General features: G+C 40.4%; 1 protein-coding gene across 4 annotated transcripts in view; it reads right to left on the reverse strand.

Moving 5' to 3' along the window:
• CPQ (carboxypeptidase Q) overlaps positions 1 to 19,148 on the reverse strand; it is a 583,418-nt gene that overhangs the window by 335,434 nt on the left and 228,836 nt on the right. The window lies entirely within an intron of this gene.

Raw genomic sequence — 19,148 nt, forward strand, 5'->3', positions numbered from 1 at the left:
CTTAGAGCTTTCCAAAGGCAGTTCTTTTGCAGGGAGAGAAACCATGTTAACCTCTTCCTAAGCTTCCCATTGATTATTATTTAAAATTACTCCATTTTAGCAAAGCCCATAAAGAGTTCAAAAGACAACTTCAAAATTCCCTAGGTGCATATTTCTTTAGATATAACATCATTTTTACTGAAAGATTCATGTGTAATCAAAACATCAAATAGCAGTTTAAGTAAATTACAGAATACCCATTTGTTAGAATACCTTAAAGATTCTAAAATTTCTATTCCATGGGATATTTTGCCTGATGTTAAACAAAAGTTGTATCTGACACTATAAAATACAATTATATAAAAATACTCATGGAAGAAAATAGACAGAAGGAAACACAGCAAGATGTTAACAGCAGTTGTCTGAGTTAATGTGTTTCTGAGTAAAAATTCTTTTCATTTTTCTGTCTTTCAAATAGTAGGTATTAATTTTATATTAAAATCCACTTAAACAATAAATGTAGTCTTTCTACCAGGAGCTGCTATTAACTCTAGAAAACGGTGAAGCTGGAACTAGGATGCAAAAAGATTTTTGCAACACAAATACAAAGGTTTGGTTTACAGGCCTGTCACAGTGGGTAGTACTCAATAAATAGTCAATGAATGAGATATGGCATGGAATAACAAGTCAATTTGGGCAATTCTCTTTTTAAAAAATTCATTTGGTTAGCATGATGCCAAGCAAAACACATAATTGGTTATAAAATGTTAATTTCTACCTGATTGTTGTAGCAGAATTGGTAGAGTGAAATTCTGGGGAAAATCCAGGTGTTCTTCATTAGCTAGTTCTTGGCCCTACATTTAAGCTTAAAGTTTTCAAAACACGGACCCAGACAGTTTAGTCAAGTAACAACATGGGGAGGTGGCTACTTTGGATAGCCTGGACTACCTTTGCACTAAGGATTTACACAGTACTTTTTTTGTTTTAATTATTGAAGTAGCTATTTCAATGTTTTAATTGCTTTCCTATCTTCTTAAATAGTCCACATGGAATTTAATTTCTTGAAGATTTAAGTCACTCTTAGGATTATTAGTTGCTACATTATCATATTATATAGTAAGCTCTTAGTGAGAGTCTCATATCCCAAATGCTATGATTTTTGAGTCGTGAGTTTTTGTCTCATCCTTTATCTGCAGTTTCTGAAATGTGCCTTGCTGTGGCAAACTTTTATACTTTTTTATACTCACTTTTATCTTTGCCCAGAATACCTCCCAATAAATTCTTTGTCCATCTATAAAATTCCTACTCATCTTTCCTATCTTTCAGTAGCCAGCTTTTCTGACAACTCAGATACAGTTATTCCTGTCTGTGTATTGTGTACTCCTTGACTGCTGGTATTAGTTCACCCCAAAGCTTAGTGGCTTAAAACAATAAACATTTATTATTTCACAGCTTTGTGGCTCAACAATTTGGGAGTGGCTTTGCTGGGTGATTCTGGCTCCGGGTCTCTTATAAGGTTGTGTGGTCAAGATGTTGGCCAGGGTTGCAGTCATCTGAAGGCTTGACTGGAGCTGATGGATCCACTTGCTGGCTAATTTGTGCTGGTTGATAGCAAAAGGCTTCAGTTCCTCACCACATGGACCTCTCCACAGTGCTGCTTGAGTATCCTCACAACATGGCAGCTGACTTCTCCCAGAGAAAGAACAAGGAGGAGGCCACATTGCTTTTTATGTTCTAATCTCAGACATCACGCACCATCATTTCTGTCACATTCTATTCATTAGAAGTAAATCATCAAGTACAGCCTATATGTAGGGGAAGGGAATTAGGATCCATCTTTTAAAAAGAGATTAAAGAATTTGTGGACACATTTTAAAACCACTAAGATTGCTCCTCTTTCATTATATTGTAATTATTTATTTAAACAATTTCATTTTTTAGGTAATTTTTAAAGGCCCCCCTAAAGCATCTCTTTTTTGTTTTTTTATTAAACTACAGGGCTCTGGGTAGTGACTATAGCAAGTTATAAAGGATTGAAACTTTAAATCTTATCTCCCACGTATTAGATGTGTGTCTAATTTTAATCATTTACTCCGTATCTCAGCTTCCTCAACTTTAAAGTGGAAATTATAATAATCAGCTCTGTTGTCAGGATTACATGGGATAATACAGGTGAGAGTACACTGCAAACTGTAAAGTACTATACAATACGTCAGTACTGGATCAGCTAGGATGCAATGCTGCAGGCCCTGCATTAGTGCTGTAGAGTCTGAGTTCCAGAATTCACTGCATACTTTATTCACTGCCTACTTTGCTCAGCCACCATGCAGGGGTCCCTTTATCATCTCTCCTCTTTGCCTCAAAATATCTCCCAAGCTTGTAACATACAGTTCTACACATAATAGAATAGTAGGTATTCAATAAGCATTTGTTGCTGTTGCTTATGATGCTGACAGTCGTCCTGGTTTTCTCTTCATTTAGGGTAAGGCAAGAAAGTCTTTAGGTAGCAGCATTTCACAAACTAGACTGGAAAGGGACTAAGAAGTACCGGATAATGAATTGTTAAAGAGTACAGGCTGTGGGAGAAGACAAACTTGGGTTTAACTCCTAGCTCACAGAAGCTTTATGAACTTGATGATCTCTCTAAGCCTCAGTTTCTTCACCTGCAACATGGGGATAACAGCACTGCTTATTTGACAAGGTCATAGTGAAGACTAAGGGGAAAATACATGAGAAGTATCCAGAATACTGCCTGTTACCTAGTAAGTACTCCATAAATCTGGATTATTATTCATTTTATGATTATGATTATTATTAAATGGCTCCATCATTAATAAGGGAAAGGTGTTCAAACCTATGAAAGACGGCATCCTCCTGCTTGCAAGTCCCATTTTGGAACACTAAGATGACGTATTGAGTCCAGGAAAGAGTATTCTCCAAGATTTGCCTTGCCTACCTGGGTGGCTATCAATCTAAAACAGCCTGTCTGGCTTGAGCTATTTCCATTTGCTGTCTTTATGAGGCCAGAGGCATGCACAGCTATGAGCACATTTCAGAAATTTGAAAAATAAACAATGAAATGTCTCATGCTCGCCACACATGTATTTTTCCTTCCATGATTTAGGTTGGCTGGTTCTAAGCCATAAAAAGTTTATAATAAGAAAGAAAAAAAAGAATGAAACTTGCCAGTTTAAAACTCTTTAACCCCACCCCCCAAAACTTTCCAACTCAAGGTTAAGATGTGAACAAATGTTCCAACCAATATGTTCATGAAAGATTTAATAATTACTTTGCTTATGAAAGTTTAAACAGCTGCTTAAGTTACTAAAAAGGCTCCCACCCAGGCAGCATAACTTGCTGTACCCATTAAGAAGGTTTTACAAATCATCAGACTACATATTCAGATAAAAGGCAAAGCTGCATTTGCTGTACAGCCTCTATTCAATTATGTATGGAATGAGTTTGTCCACCATGTCAATCAGATTTTGTTTATTCCTTCAACAAGGGTCTTGACAGCATCAATTTTAAAGCTGTTTCCAAAGGGATTGCTGAGCTTCTCAATAATTTATTTTTAAAAACACATATACACGAAATAGGCCATGCCTTTCTCTTTAGGTTATTTTATAGCATAACTCCATGAAAACAGGGTTCATTATCAAATGGATTCAGAAATTATAGGAGGTCACGTCACATTCCTTAGAAGAAGAATGACACTACTCTTTGGGCTTTCATAAATACTACTTCTTTTGCTTGGAGTATTCTCCATTCCACCCCATCCCCATAACCTTTAACCTGGTTAACTCCTCATGGTTACTACTCATGCTGTAGGAATAAGTTCAATCTCTCCAGAAAGCCTTCGTTGGCCTCCTTGACCAGCACGGTTGCCCCTGAAATGAGCCCCCATTGTACCCTGTAGTTGCCACATTATGGCACCTACTACCTTCTATGGCAGTTACTTGCGTACTTGCCTGTCTCTACCATCAAACCCCAAGTGCTGTGAAGGCAATCTGATATACCCAGCATATAGTAGGAGCTCAATAAATTCTTGTAAAATGAATGAATGAATTCTCCTAGTCATCCAAACTGCACTTCTCCTTCTTTTTCTCCCCTATATCCAAACTTTAGCAACTGCAAATTTTACTTCCTAAGCATTTCCTGAATCCTTCTCTTCTTTTCCAACACTATTTCAACTGTCTCAATTCAAGTCCTATTATCTCCTGGCTGAATTTCAGTATTTGCCCCTTTGAATGTATACAGTGGCCAAAACGAATTAAATGCAAATCTACTGCTGAAACCCTTCAGTGACTCCCTATTGCCAACAGGACAAAGCCCCAGCCTTTCACATGGTATGCCAGGTCCTCTGTGGTCTGTCCTTCCTGATGTGCCCTTCCAATATTTCTTAACTCCTTGCTTTTGCATAAGCTCTCCCTTCTCCAGAGAAGGCTAATATTTATTGAGGGTCAGAGAGGCAAAATAACCTACCAACAAAATGTTAAGAGGCGGGATTTGAATTCTACCAGCAATGTTTCTAACTAACCACAGCGCTATACTGCTCGCCCAACGCTATTGCTGTAACCCTCGTGCCTGACACATACCAGATACTCTATAAATGTGTGTTGAATTAATAAATGAATAGTTGAAAAAAATCAACATAAAAAACACCAAAACATAAGCTCCCCCATGGATCTTATGCCACTATCCTACTGTTTCTCAAAAAGTTTGGGGAATATTGCAAACCTACCTCTTAAAAATTCACAGTGCACATTAGCATATTAAAGGCTTAAGAAGTGCCACAAAAAAAGGAGTTTAACTTTTTCAATAGAAGAGTTCCTGATTGTATTTGAACACAGATCATTAAAAAAACAAACAAACAAAAAACCTACCAACACCCCACTCTGTGAAATAATGAGAGGGCTCCCACTATGTCCTGTTACTATCTAACAGTATACAGTGTGCACCATCAGTCTGATGATAATCTCCAAGTATTTTTTTTAAATAATGAAATTTTAGGGCTGGAAATGACCTTTGAGCTTTTCCAGACAAAGTCTCCCACTCTATAGTCGAAGGATTAAGTGGCCCAATGTCACTCAGCTTATTTGTGGCAGAAATAAAACCAGACCCAAAGCCTGGGAACATCCACCTAGTGTTCTTTCCATGACTCCACACCAGTGATTCTCAGTCTGCAGTGACTTCTGTCTCAGACATTTGGCAATGTCTGAAGACATTTCTGACAGTCACTGCTCCGAGGGGTGAGGGACAGGCCAGGGATGCTGCTAAATATTCTACAATGCACAGGATAGACCCTCACAACAAAGAATTATTTGGCCAAAAATGTCAATACTAATGACATTGAGAATGCCTGCTCCACAGTAAAAACAAAACAGAAAAAGTGAACTGTCCAGTTAACAAACTAGAGCTTTCATTTCAATGTTTTCCACTAGCCTCATAGTGTTGCATTATATTTGAGATAATACTGGCATATGAAACCAAAATTGTTCTTTGAATCCATGAAAATAACTGCTGTAGGAAAACGGCATGTATAAAAAAAAAATTCCACTCATCAAGGCTTCATCAAAATGGGTTTGGATATTATCAACCAAAAAAAAAGATCTCCAAAACACTTTTCTTTTCCACACAATTCCTTCAGAAGAATTCTTGAATATATTAACATTTTAAAAATATTGCATTTACTAAGCAAGTCCTCAGAATAATGCCTAGGAAATTACCAAGGAGCAAAAGAAATAGCCAGCCCCAAAAGTCAACATTGGAAAATCTATCATGAGAGAGTCTCTCCTACAGGCGCACTAAACCCCCAGTTTCAGGGAATTTGCCAGCTCATCAGGTCACTTTCAGCACAGTCATCCTTCTGTGTTTGTTGTCTTGGTTGTTTAAGTGGGATACCCTGGAAGCATCATAAACTAAGCCCAGGAAAGGACTATTTGGGCTAATGTCAGGACAGGGTCTCCCCTACACTGGGCACTACACAGAGGATGCCCACAAGGCAGCCCCTGCTTACAGGAAAGCAACTCGCTCTCAGGAGCATCTTCTCACCAGCTTCCTCATCAGGTTAATGTACCGTGGTTATTTAAGATGTTAGCACTGGAGAGGCTGGTCAAAGGTACACTTGAACTCTCAGCACTACTTTTGCAACTTATTGTGAGTCTAAAATTATTTCAAAATAAAAAGTTTTTTTTCAATGATGTGATTGGTAGTCGATTTATTTGGTCTTTGTCTGTGGTCCTCTGACAAAACAGAAACACCTAATTATCTGATTGGTGAGCATGAAGGGGTGTGAACAGGAGCACAGAGGAATACGGCATCATCAAGAGTCATTAACACCACAGAAGTGATTCATCCATCAGATTCTCTTCCAAAGTGACAAGGAGCTAAAAACAAATGAGACCTGAGAAAGACTTGATGGAAAGAGGATGCGTAGAAGGAACAGAACAAGCACAGGTAGGTTTCCCATGTAATAACCTTCATGAGAGCTCTAAGGAAAGTCTGAGACGAGGGACAGTAATTATGAGAGCTCTTTGGGCCTAGGAAAGAGATGTCAGGAGAAAAAACAGGAAAGAAAAACACAATCTCTCCTGTGTAATGAGTTGGTAGGGATAGCACTGCCTGTATCCTGAATCAATCTCTATCCCACAGATTTAGATGCTATCCAGCTAAGGTGTGCCCAGGCATAATATCTTTGGGGTAGAAAGAAACGGGGGTCAGGAAATCTGGAGTCACATTCCAATCACACATTCGTTGTGTCCCCTGGGACAAGTCACTCATGGATTCGGTTTCCTCATCTGAAGGTGAGGGAACTGGTACTAGATTACTAAGACCCCTACCTCTCTGTCTAAGTTTTAGGATAACCTCTATTGATTCAATGAAAAATGAAACCCATTCATGGATGGCAACAAGTTTCCTATGAATTTTCCAATGCAAATTAGTTTGTTAACAAAGTGGGGTATAAAAAATACTGCTATTTTAGCATTAGGGAGTATCAGCTCAAAAGTCAAAGAGCTCTCATTCTCACTCTCTCAGACTAATTCTCAACCACACATGGGCCTCAAAGATACAATGGTTTCCCAGGGATAAAGCTGTCTGAGAGAAAGACGTTCAGAGGCCTGAAGTCAGAGCCTCTAGAGCACTGCTTTCTCCTGATAAAATGCACCCCCTTGAAGGTTCAAAGTTTGCTGAATTTTCCACAACATGCCCAAATCACAGAGGAGCAGTTTCTGAAGAGGTCAGAGCGGAGAGAGAATTCTGGGCTTGGAGGAGCCAAAACATGCCACTGTGGGTTCCTGAGGAAGAAGATAGGATTAATGTGTATAATATCCCTACTCTACCATTTTCACAGGTTGAAACCCAATAAAGTATTTGCATTATGGGCATTTTTAAAAGCCTGTGGTTAATTTAGTCCAGGCTGATGGCTGGATTATGCAATAGGGTTTTTTTTTTTTTTTTTTTAAGATTTTATTTATTCATTTTTTTCCCCCCAAAGCCCCAGCAGATAGTTGTATGTCATAGGTTCACATCCTTCTAGTTGCTGTACGTGGGACTCGGCCTCGCGCTGGACGGAGAAGTGGTGCCTTGGGGCGCGCCCGGGATCCGAACCCGGGCCGCCAGCATCAGAGCGCGCGCACTTAACCGCTAAGCCACAGAGCCGGCCCTGCAATAGGGTTTTGAAATGTATTAATGCTTCATCAATCACATATACACTTTTCCAGAGCTAAAATTCACCGCACCTTGCCCATGGTTCTTGGGCCGAATCAGACGGATTCTATATGTGCTAATTGTTTTCCTTTCATGAAGGTACTGTGCATGAAGAACGAGATGTAAGGGGTTGTGCTGGGTGTTAGCACTAAAGTGTCTATCAGCCACTGCGTGAGTGTTGGCCCACCTTCAAGTCACCCAGGATGTTCAACCTACAGGCAAAATAATAGTAATTTCAATTTACCCTCTTCTTTTTTAGAGATAATTTCCATTGCAACTAATTTGCTCAGCATTATTTAGCACTATTCTTTACTATGATACAGAGCAAGGTAGCAAGGATGTGTCAGGGATGAGTTGGTCAATCTAAACTATCAAGACCGACGTTTATGTCACTGTTAGCATTACTGATAATTAAAAATAAAATTGAATGATTTTAGGAAACTTTGCCAGAGTTTAGGACAGCTGAACTTCCTCACTGGCCAATGAAAGAACGGTGCTTAGTTGGCATTTGAATCTCCACCATACATTTACTTTCCCTTGTTCTTCATTCTCATCTTCTGCTCATTTATGAACAGCACTATGTACTTTCCTTTTAACTATAGCTGCCTCCCATCTTACCCTCCCAAACTCCCCTCCCTCTTTGTTTCTTTTCCTCTGTCTTCTGCTCACCTTTGATCACTCACCCCAGCATTTATCTTTATCATAACCTTTATCTTATCAGGAACAGGAGAGAGGGCCTGAAGCAGGGAAACACCATGTGGAGATGAGTGTTTTCAAAGATAACTCTGAGTTGCATAGCAAAAATACAGAAGTAGGGGAGAGATCAGAAGAAAAAGAATCAGGAGGGAAATAGCAAGGACCTGAATTAGGACAATAATATAGTAAAGGCATGGGGGGAACAGATTTTTGTTTTTTAATATGCTGAAAGTAGACTGAAATAGGCTGTGGTACCTGGCTGTAGGACATTGATAAAGACGAGAGAATGGAAAGTAACGTGAAGTTTTCTAACTGTGCTGATAGGCAGATATGATTCCTTTAACAGAGACAAGAAACTAAGGTGAGGAATTGGGTATGAAGGAGTTGAGGTGTTTGGGTTTGGACACAGAGCTGCATTAGGGGTGATGTCCAATATGCCAAGGAATAAACAGTGTTCTAAATGGGCAGGAAAACTTGTAGATTTAAAGAGAATCTAGGGAGAGAAGTCAAGATGGTGGCATAGGCAGACTCTGAACTCAACTCCTCCCGCGGACACTGCCAATTTACAACTACTCGTGGAAAAATTACCCAGGAGACAGAACTGAAAACTGGATAAGAGGAGCTCCTGCAACAAAGGACAATACTAATTGAGGTGGAAGAGGCAGAAACTACCTTCTGGAGAGAAAAAACACCGCCTTCACAAGCCGCCAGCCTCACGGCCGCCCGGGAGCAGCCCACAGGTACGCAGCCTCCCTGGAAGAGCAGGGCCCTGAGCCGGGGAGCGCTCCTGCTGTCGGCATTTTGTGGACCCAGCACAATGGAGACAAGGGGCATAATATCTGACTTTGCCTGCTACTAAACCATTGGGGAGCACTCCCAGAAAATTTGGTTCACAAAGAAATTAAAACCGGCTCTTAAAGGGCACATGCGCAAACTCACCTGTTTCAGAAAGCAACCTAAAATCACCAGAAAGAAAGGTGCGCAGTGCTTTGGTGAAAAGAGACTCACCTGATAGGCTCTGAGTGCATTGCAGTGAGAGGTGAAACCTCTCCAGGGACTGGGACATCGGCCGCGGCCATTGTTGTGGCCTGGTGTGGGCGTGCGGACGAAGATGCCATAGGAGTTCTCCCTAAGGACTGTTAGCCCAGGGTATGCCCCACCCACTAGAGCACTGATTTAATGCAGCTCAGCCAGGGCACGCAGCCCACCCTAGAGACTGGCCCCACTCAACAACAAGCCCTTGGGCAGCCTGTGGCCCTACATAAATTGGTGACTGGATACTCTGCAGCCTGGCAACTAAGCCCACTTCAGTGGGGCAGGGCGTGCACAAGGAGCGGGCAGAGAGTGTGGGGCAGTGGTGGTGTGTGTGGGGCTCCCGCTGTGGGGAGACTGGGTCCACTTCAGGAGGTCGGGGCGCACACAAGGGGCAGGACTGTGTTGACTGTGTCTGTGGAACTGTGGACGGCAGGGCTTGTCAGCTGCAGAAGACTTGTGCTTCTCAAAGACCCACATAGGGGGTTAGCCCCACCCTCCAAACCCTGAAACAACTGGGTGCTCCCGTGCCTGAGGCCAGCCCTGCCCAGGTGCAATCCTGAGAGAGCTGACAAGAGACCTAAAGGCAGGAGGCTTATAGCATTTGTAAGGCCCTGAGCCTAACAACCTGCCACGCTGGGGGCCTACTCACTTAAAAGAAATACTGAAACACAAATATGCTATTAGAACTTGCAGCCAACTGTGCTGGGGCTCCCCAGACCTGATAAAGAGACTGAAGGGACCACAACAACTACAAGCAGCTGAGCATTACAACAGCTGGCCATGAGCATAGCTCAGCCTCCCTGGCCACCTACAGGGAGAGAAAACACGCCACAACAGAAGGACACATGTAACCCACATAGGGGTCACCCCTGGAACATTGAGAACTGAGGGAAGCACACTATGGGCCTCCTAAGGCATCACTTACAGAAGGTCACCTACCCAAGAGCAGGAGACGTAGCTGACCTACCTAATACATAGACACAAGCACAGGGAAAGAGGCAAAATGAGGAGGCAAAGGAATACATTCCAAGTAAGGGAACAGGACAAAACACCAGAAAAGGAACTAAGTGAAACAGAAATGAGCAACCTGCCTGACAGAGAGTTCAAACAAAGAGTGTTAAGGATGCTCACTGATCTTGGGAGAAGAATGGATGAACTCAGTGAGAATGTCAACAAAGAAATGGAAGATATAAAACAGAACCAATCAGAAATGAAGAATACAATACTGGAAATGAAAAATTCACTAGAGGGACTCAAAAGCAGGGTAGAAGATCCAGAAAAACAGATCTGTGAGCTGGACCAAGACTACAATAAATTACCCAAGCTAAAGAGGTAAAAGAAAAAAGAATTAAAAAGAGTGAGGACAGTCTAAGGGACCTCTGGGACAACATCAAGCGCACTAACATACGTGTTATAGGTGTCCCAGAAGGAGAAGAGTGAGACAAAGGGGCAGACAATGTATTTCAAGAAATAATAGATGCAAACTTCCCTAATCTAAGGAAGGAAACAGACATCCAGGTACAGGAAGCAGAGAGAGCACCAAACAAGATAAACCCCAAGGGGCCCACACCAAGACACATCATAATTAAAATCTCCAGAATTAAAGATAAAGAGAGAATCCTAAAAGCTGCAAGAGAAAGACAAGTTACATATAAAGGAAACCCCATAGGGCTATCAGCTGACTTCTCAGCAGAAACTTTACAGGTTAGAAGAGAGTGGCATGATATATTTAAAGTGGTAAAAGGAAAAAATTTACAGCCAAGAATACTCTGCCTGGCAAGGTTATCATTCAGAATGGAAGGAGAGATCAAAAGGTTCACAGAAAAGCAAAAATTAAAGGAGTTTGTCACCAAGAAACCAGTACTACAAGAAATGTTAAAGGGACTGATTTAAGGGGAAAAGAGAAGAACACAAATAGGAAAAATTATCTATTTCCATGATAAGAGGGTAATGGATACAAATGCACAAAAAAGAGGTTAGATATGATATCAAAAACATAAAAGGAAGGAGGAGGGGAGTTAAAGAGTAGACCTTTCAGACAGAGGTCAAACTAAAGAGACCATCAATTCTGTATACAAGGAGAAAGGAACAGAGAAGGACTACTAAAACACTGAAAAGAAAATAGTTAAAAAATGACAGTAAGTACATACTTATCAATAGCGACTTTAAACGTCAGTGAACTAAATGCTCCAACTAAAAGGCTGGCTGATTGGATTAAACAACAAGACCCATATATATGCTGCATACAAGAGACACATTTCAGACCTAAAGACACTCACAAACTGAAAGTGAAGGGATGGAAAAAGATACTCCACGCAAAGGGCAATGAAAAGAAAGCTGGGGTAGCGATACTCATATCAGACAAAATAGACCTTAAAACAAAAACTGTAACAAGAGACAAAGAAGGGCAATACATAACGATCAAGGGAACAATCAAACAAGAGGATACAGCACTTGTAAATATCTACGCACCGAATGTAGGAGCACCTAAATAAATAAAGCAATTTTTAACAGACATAAAAAGTGAAATAGACAGTAACACAATAATAGTAGGGGACTTCAACACTCCACTGACACCAACGGATAGATCATCCAAACAGAAGATCAATAAGGAAACATTGGCCTTAAATGACACACTAGAACAGATGGACCTAGTAGATATATACACAACATTCCATCCAAAAACTGAAGAATACACGTTCTTTGAAAATGCACATAGAACATTCTCCAGGATTGATCACAAATTAGGCCACAAAACAAGTCTCCATAAATTTAAGAAGATTGAAATAATACCAAGCAACTTTTCTGACCACAATGGTATGAAACTAGAAATCAACTATAGGAAGAAAATCAGAAAAGTCACAAATACGTGGCGAATAAACAAAATCCTACTGAACAACGATTGGGTCAATGAAGAAATGAAAGGAGAAATCAAAAAATACCTGGAGCCAAATGAAAATGAAAATACGACATGCCAGAATTTATGGGATACAGCAGAAGCGGTTCTAAGAGGGAAGTTTATAGCAACACAGGTCTATCTCAACAAACAAGAAAAATCTCAAATAAACAATCTAACAATGAAGCTACAGGAACTGGAAAAAGAAGAACAAACCAAGCCCCAAATCAGTAGAAGAAGAGAAATAATAAAAATCAGAGCAGAAATAAATGAAATAGAGACCAAAAAAACAACAGAAAAACTTAATAAAACCAAGAGCTGGTTCTTGAAAAAGATAAGCAAAATTGACAAACCTTTAGCTAGACTCACCAAAAAAAAAAGAGAGAAGGTTCAAATAAGTAAAATCAGAAATGAAAGAGGAGAAATTACAACAGACACCTCAGAAATACAAAATATTATAAGAGAATACTATGAAAAGCTATATGCCAACAAATTCGACAATCTGGAAGAAATGGATAAATTCTTAGAATCACACAAACTTCCAAAACTGGATCAAGAAGAAATAGAGAATTTGAATAGGCCAATCACCTGCAAGGATATTGAAACAGTAATCAAAAGCATCCCCAAAAATAAAAGTCCAGGACCAGACAGCTTCCCTGGTGAATTCTACCAAACATGCAAAGAAGACTTAATACCTATCCTTCTCAAACTCTTCCAAAAAATTGAGAACGGGGGGAAGCTCCCTAACTCATCCTACGAAGCTGACATTACCCTGATACCAAAACCAGACAAGGACAACACAAAAAAAGAAAATTACAGGCCAATATCACTGATGAACATCGATGCAAAAATCCTCAACAAAATACTAGCAAATCGCATACAACAATACATTAAAAAGATTATACACCATGATCAAGAGGGATTCATTCCAGGTAGGCAGGGATGGTTCAACATTTGCAAATCAATCAATGTAATACACCACATTAATAAAATGAAGAATAAAAATCACATGATCATCTGCAGATGCAGAGAAAGCATTTGACAAGATACAGCATCCATTTATGATAAAAACTCTGAATAAAAGGAGTATAGAAGGACAGTACCTCAACATAATAAAGGCCATATATGACAAACCCACAGCTAATATCATCCTCAATGGTGAAAAACTGAAAGTTATCCCTCAAAGAACAGGAACCAGACAAGGATGCCCACCGTCACCACTCCTATTTAACATAGAACTGGAAGTCCTAGCCAGAGAAATCAGGCAAGAAAAAGAAATAAAAAGGATCCAAATTGGAAAAGAAGAAGTGAAACTGTCACTATTTGCAGATGACATGATTTTATATATAGAAAAACCTAAAGAATCCACCAAAAAACTTTTAGAAGTAATAAACGAATACGGTAAAGTCGCAGGATACAAAATCAACATACAAAAATCAGCTGCATTTCTATACACTAACAACAAAATAGCAGAAAGAGAAATTAAGAATACAATCCCATTTACAATTGCAACAAAAAGAAGAAAATACCTAGGAATAAACTTAATCAAAGAGGTGAAATATCTGTACACCAAAAACTATAAAACACTGCTGAAAGAAACTGAAAAAGACACAAAGAAATGGAAAGATATTCCGTGCTCTTGGATTAGAAGAATTAACATAGTTAAGATGTCCATACTTCCTAAAGCAATCTATAGATTCAAGGCAATCCCTATCAAAGTTCCAACAACATTTTTCACAGAAATAGAACAAAGAATCTTAAAATTTATATGGAACAACAAAAGACCCCGAATATCTAAAGGAATCCTGAGAAAAAACAACAAAGCTGGAGGTATCACACTGCCTGATTTCAAAATATACTACAAAGCTATAGTAACCAAAACAGCATGGTACTGGCACAAAAACAGACACACAAATCAATGGAATAGAATCGAAAGCCCAGAAATAAACCCACACGTCTATGGACAGCTAATCTTTGACAAAGGAGCCAAGAACATACAATGGAGAAAAGAAAGTCTCTTCAACAAATTGTGTTGGGAAAACTGGACAGCCATATGCAAAAAAATGAAAGTAGACCCTTACCTTACACCGTACACAAAAATTAACTCAAAATGGATTAAAGACTTGAATGTAAGACCTAAAACTATGAAACTTCCAGAAGAAAACACAGGCAGTACGCTCTTTGACATGGGTCTTAGCAACCTATTTTCAAGCACCATGTCTGACCGGGAAAGAGAAACAATAGAAAAAATAAACAAATGGGACTACATCAAACTAAAAAGCTTCTGCACAGCAAAGGAAACCATCAACAAAACAAAAAGACAACCTAACAATTGGGAGAAGATATTTGCAAACCATACATCTGATAAGGGCTTAATCTCCAAAATATATAAAGAACTCATGCATCTCAACAACAAAAAAACTAACAACCCAATTAAAAAATGGGCAAAAGACCTGAACAGACATTTCTCCAAAGAAGATATACAGATGGCCAACAGGCACATGAAAAGATGTTCAACATCGTTAACTATCAGGGAAATGCAAATCCAAACTACAATGAGATATCACCTCACGCCCGTCAGAATGGTTATAATTAACAAGCCAGGAAACAACATGTGTTGGAGAGGATGTGGAGAGAAGGGAACTCTCATACACTGCCGGTGGGAGTGCAAACTGGTGCAGCCACTATGGAAAACAGTATGGAGATTCCTCAGAAAATTAAGGATAGAACTACCACATGATCCAGCTATTCCACTGCTGGGTATTTATTCAAAGAACTTGAAAACACCAATGCGTAAAGATACATGCACGCCTGTGTTCATTGCAGCGCTATTCACAATAGCCAAGACTTGGAAGCAACCTAAGTACCCATCAAGGGACGAATGGATAAAGAAGATGTGGTATATATACACAATGGACTACTACTCAGCCATAAGAAACGATGAAATCCAGCCATTTGTGACAACATGGACGGACATTGAGGGTATTATGTAAAGTGAAATAAGTCAGAGGGAGAAGGTCAAATACCGTATCATCTCACTCATTAAGTAGTAGATAATGACAACAACCAACAAACACATAGAGACAGAGATTGGACTGGTGGTTACCAGAGGGCAAGGGGGGAGTGGGGGGGAAGGGATAATTCGGCACATGTATGTGGTGATGGGTTGTCATTAGTATTTGGGTGGTGAACATGATGTAATCTATGCAGAAATAGAAGTATAATGATGTACACCTGAAATTTATACAACGTTATAAACCAATGTTACTGCAATAAACAAAAATAAATAAATAAATAAAAATAAAAACAATAAAAACTAAGAAAATCTGAAAAAAAAAATAGAATCTAGATTAAAAAAATCCTCCAACCACTTTCTCCTTCATTTCCTGTCTTCATTTTACTGAAATAAAATAGTTGTTGAAAAGCTATTGCGTGCCGAGAGCTGGGATAGGCATAGGGAAAAAAAGAAAATAAAGTACACAGAGTGTCTGCCTAGGGCATTTGCAAGCTCTGGTGGGAGATGACACCATAATAGTGGCATAAAGTGCTGGGCTTACTGGAGGGCTACCAGAGGAGGCTTCATGGAAGAGATGGCATTTACCAGGGATGGACTGTGCTTACTCAGCTTTATTCACTTGCCTAACACCTGGAGGGGAGAACACATGCTTGCTGCTTCCTGTCACAGTCTGGACATTCCCTGGGGTCCCAGGCAGGCTATAAGGCAGATTCCCCCCAAAACACAGCCACATGGACTTCACTGCACTCATCTACATTCCTTCTGTGGAAGTAATGCTGTGACCTCTTTGTGGGAGAACTTTTGTTAATCTTCTACCTTTTACATCTTGGTAACAAGGTATTTATGACCAACTCTTGGAATGCTATGCAACACCATGGTAGAGGTGAAAGTTTAATCCTGAGTCCCGGGACATCTCTGGAATCTACCCACCTGGAGAAGGTGCTACCCTCACAGAATACAGACACTGAAGCATCTTGACAGAGATCAGAGTGCTTAAAATTCACGTTGGCCCAGCAAGTCCACGCCTAGGCATTTACCCAAAGAGAAATGAAAACATAAGTTCACAGAAAGACTTGCATGAGAATATTCACTGAAGCTTTATTTATAACCATCAAAAACTAGAAACCACCCAAATGTCCAACACTGCTGGATGGATAAACAAATTGTGGTATATCCACACAATGAAATATTACTCAGCAATATGAAGGAATGGACAACTAATACAACATGGATAAATCTCAAAAGCATTATGCTGAGCGAAATAGGCCAGACATGAAAGACTGCACATTCTAGGATTTCACTTTTATGAAATTCCAGAGAAGAAAAAACTACAGTTCCAAATAGCAGATGAGTGGCTACCAGGGGGCAGGGGAGTGGAGGAGATGGACTGCAAAGGGGCACAAGGGTGATGGAAATATTTTATATTATGATTGTGGTAGTGGTTCCATTACTGTATACATTTTTCAAAACTCATCAAACTGTACACCTAAATTTGGTAAACTCACTTTATGTAGATTATACCTCAACAAAGCTGATTTTTAAGAAAAAATCAGGCTCGGCTGGGGTAGGGTGGAGCATTCCCAGCTGGAAGATGGCAGTGGCCCTTGGAAAGCTGTCTGAGCCAGGACTACTTCAGCCCTCTGGCTGCTGCAGCCCCAAGAACTCATCTGCCTCGATGCTTTAGCCTCAGACCCTGACACCCCCTGGCTGCTTCAGACTAAGGCTCCCAATAACTCATGCGCACCCTGCCACCCACCCTCAGGGCCAGAAGCAGCCTGCTCACCCAGACAACTGATAATATGTTACCCTAAACTCCTTCCACCCTGGACTAGCAACATTAAAATGGCAACACCTTATCCTGGAACTCCTGACTGAGGAAAATACTTGGTAAGGATTACACTTTAAGGAGTCTGACTATTCAGTACTTGGAATATAGACTCTTGGCTCTTCTGTTGTTATCAATTTCCTAAGGGGCAAAGGGCTGGGCTTGTTTTTTTGCTTGTTTTCTCAACACTTGAAACTATAGTTTCTCTATAGCTGTCTGACTTCCTATGGTCCTACTGAGATCTTGCTTTTCCATTATCCCTGTGGCTACAACCCCAAGGCTGAGGCACATCCAGGTCCTTGAAGCAGGTAATTTGGGAAGGGAGAAAAGTGTCCCCAACATAAAACAAATCTTTACTGCAGCCCAGCCCTCAAGTCTGGGAGAGGTCCTGAGTCAGGACACGTGTAAAAGGTTTGTTTCTCCATCACCAAACTCCATCCCTATTCACTTTTTCCTTCATCTCATTGATCTCCTTAATCAAAACACAAGTCTTAAATTCCTGAATAGCTTTAGTTTTTAGTGCTATTTTTAGAATTTCAATAACTACTAATAAAGGAAATTTGTACCAGAAACTTCATAAAAACTTTTTTGTACACTTGATGTCATACAAAGTAAACTGACATTCAATGAGCACCTGTATGTGCCAAACACTGTACTAGGCTATTTGATGTGCATTATCTAATCTAGTCCTCACAATAATCCTGTTAGTTACACACATCATCTCTTCCTTTGCAGGTAAGTTCTGTAAGACTCAGAGAATAAGTAACCTGCCAAAATTATTACTATTTTTTTTGTATGTGAGGAAGATCAGCACTGAGCTAACATCCATGCCAATCCTCCTCCTTTTTTTTTCCCTTTCTCTCCCCAAAGCCCGAGTAGATAGTTGTATGTTGTAGTTGCACATCTCGCTAGTTGCTGTATGTGGGACACCGCCTCAGCATGGTCAGAGAAGCGGTGCTTCGGTGCGCGCCCGGATCCGAACCCAAGCCGCCAGTAGCGGAGCACCCGCATTTAACTGCTAACCCACGGGGCTGGCCCCCCCCCAAAATTATTTAACCTTCAGCTAGTATAGATTCTGGATCTGCCTCTAGAACTATTTGATTTTCCAGCTTTGCTAAGACAAAAAAGAAAAACCTCTAGAAATTGCACATAAACTGTGGTTTACAGCTTGTTTTAATATTCATAAGGTCCTGGGTTTGAGTCCCTTCTCAGCCACCTACTAGCTGTGTGGACTTCAGGCAAGTGAGTTTCCCTATACATTAGTTTCCTCACTTGTAAAATGAAGAAAATAGATCCTACTTGAGTGAGCTTATGGATCAAATAGGATAATTCACACAATAAGCACAATAACTGTTAGCTATTGGTGTGATCTCAAATGCCAAGCTGGCTCCAAATGAAATCAATACAACACGTATGTATAAATGCTGCCTTCAGCTATTCGGAGGTTGAATTTCCACACCATGGATCCTATTCTGTCCTTCAACTAGTCCTGCCTTTCTTCAGTCAATGTAGTAAAACTTTTTTTTTTTTTTGTGAGGAAGATCAGCCCTAAGCTAACATCCATGCCCATCTTTTTGCTGAGGAAGACTGGCCCTGAGCTAACATCCATGCCCATCTTCCTCTACTTTATACGGGATGCCGCCACAGCACGGCCTGACAAGCGGTGTAGGTGTGCGCCCGGGATCCAAACCCGGGCCGCCAGCAGCAGAGCACGCACACTTAACCGCTACGCCACGGGCCGGCCCCAATGGAGTAAAACTTTTAATAGGAAAAAATATATATGAAGTGTCTGCCTTTAATGGGTCTACGAGGACCATCTCTGCAGACTCACATTCTCTCTTTCCCAAACTATCTCTAAAAAGCTGAAACTTAGGACCAGCCCTGGTGGCCAGTCATTTAGTTCGGCACACTCCACTTCTGCAGCCCAGGTTTGGTTCCCTGGCGTGGACCTACACCACTCGTCTATCAGTGGCCATGCTGTGGGTGTGGCTCAC

The sequence above is a fragment of the Ceratotherium simum genome, chromosome 23, assembly GCF_057802395.1.
Source record: "Ceratotherium simum simum isolate JZ-2026a chromosome 23, ASM5780239v1, whole genome shotgun sequence".
In the NCBI taxonomy this organism is placed as follows: Eukaryota; Metazoa; Chordata; class Mammalia; order Perissodactyla; family Rhinocerotidae; genus Ceratotherium; species Ceratotherium simum.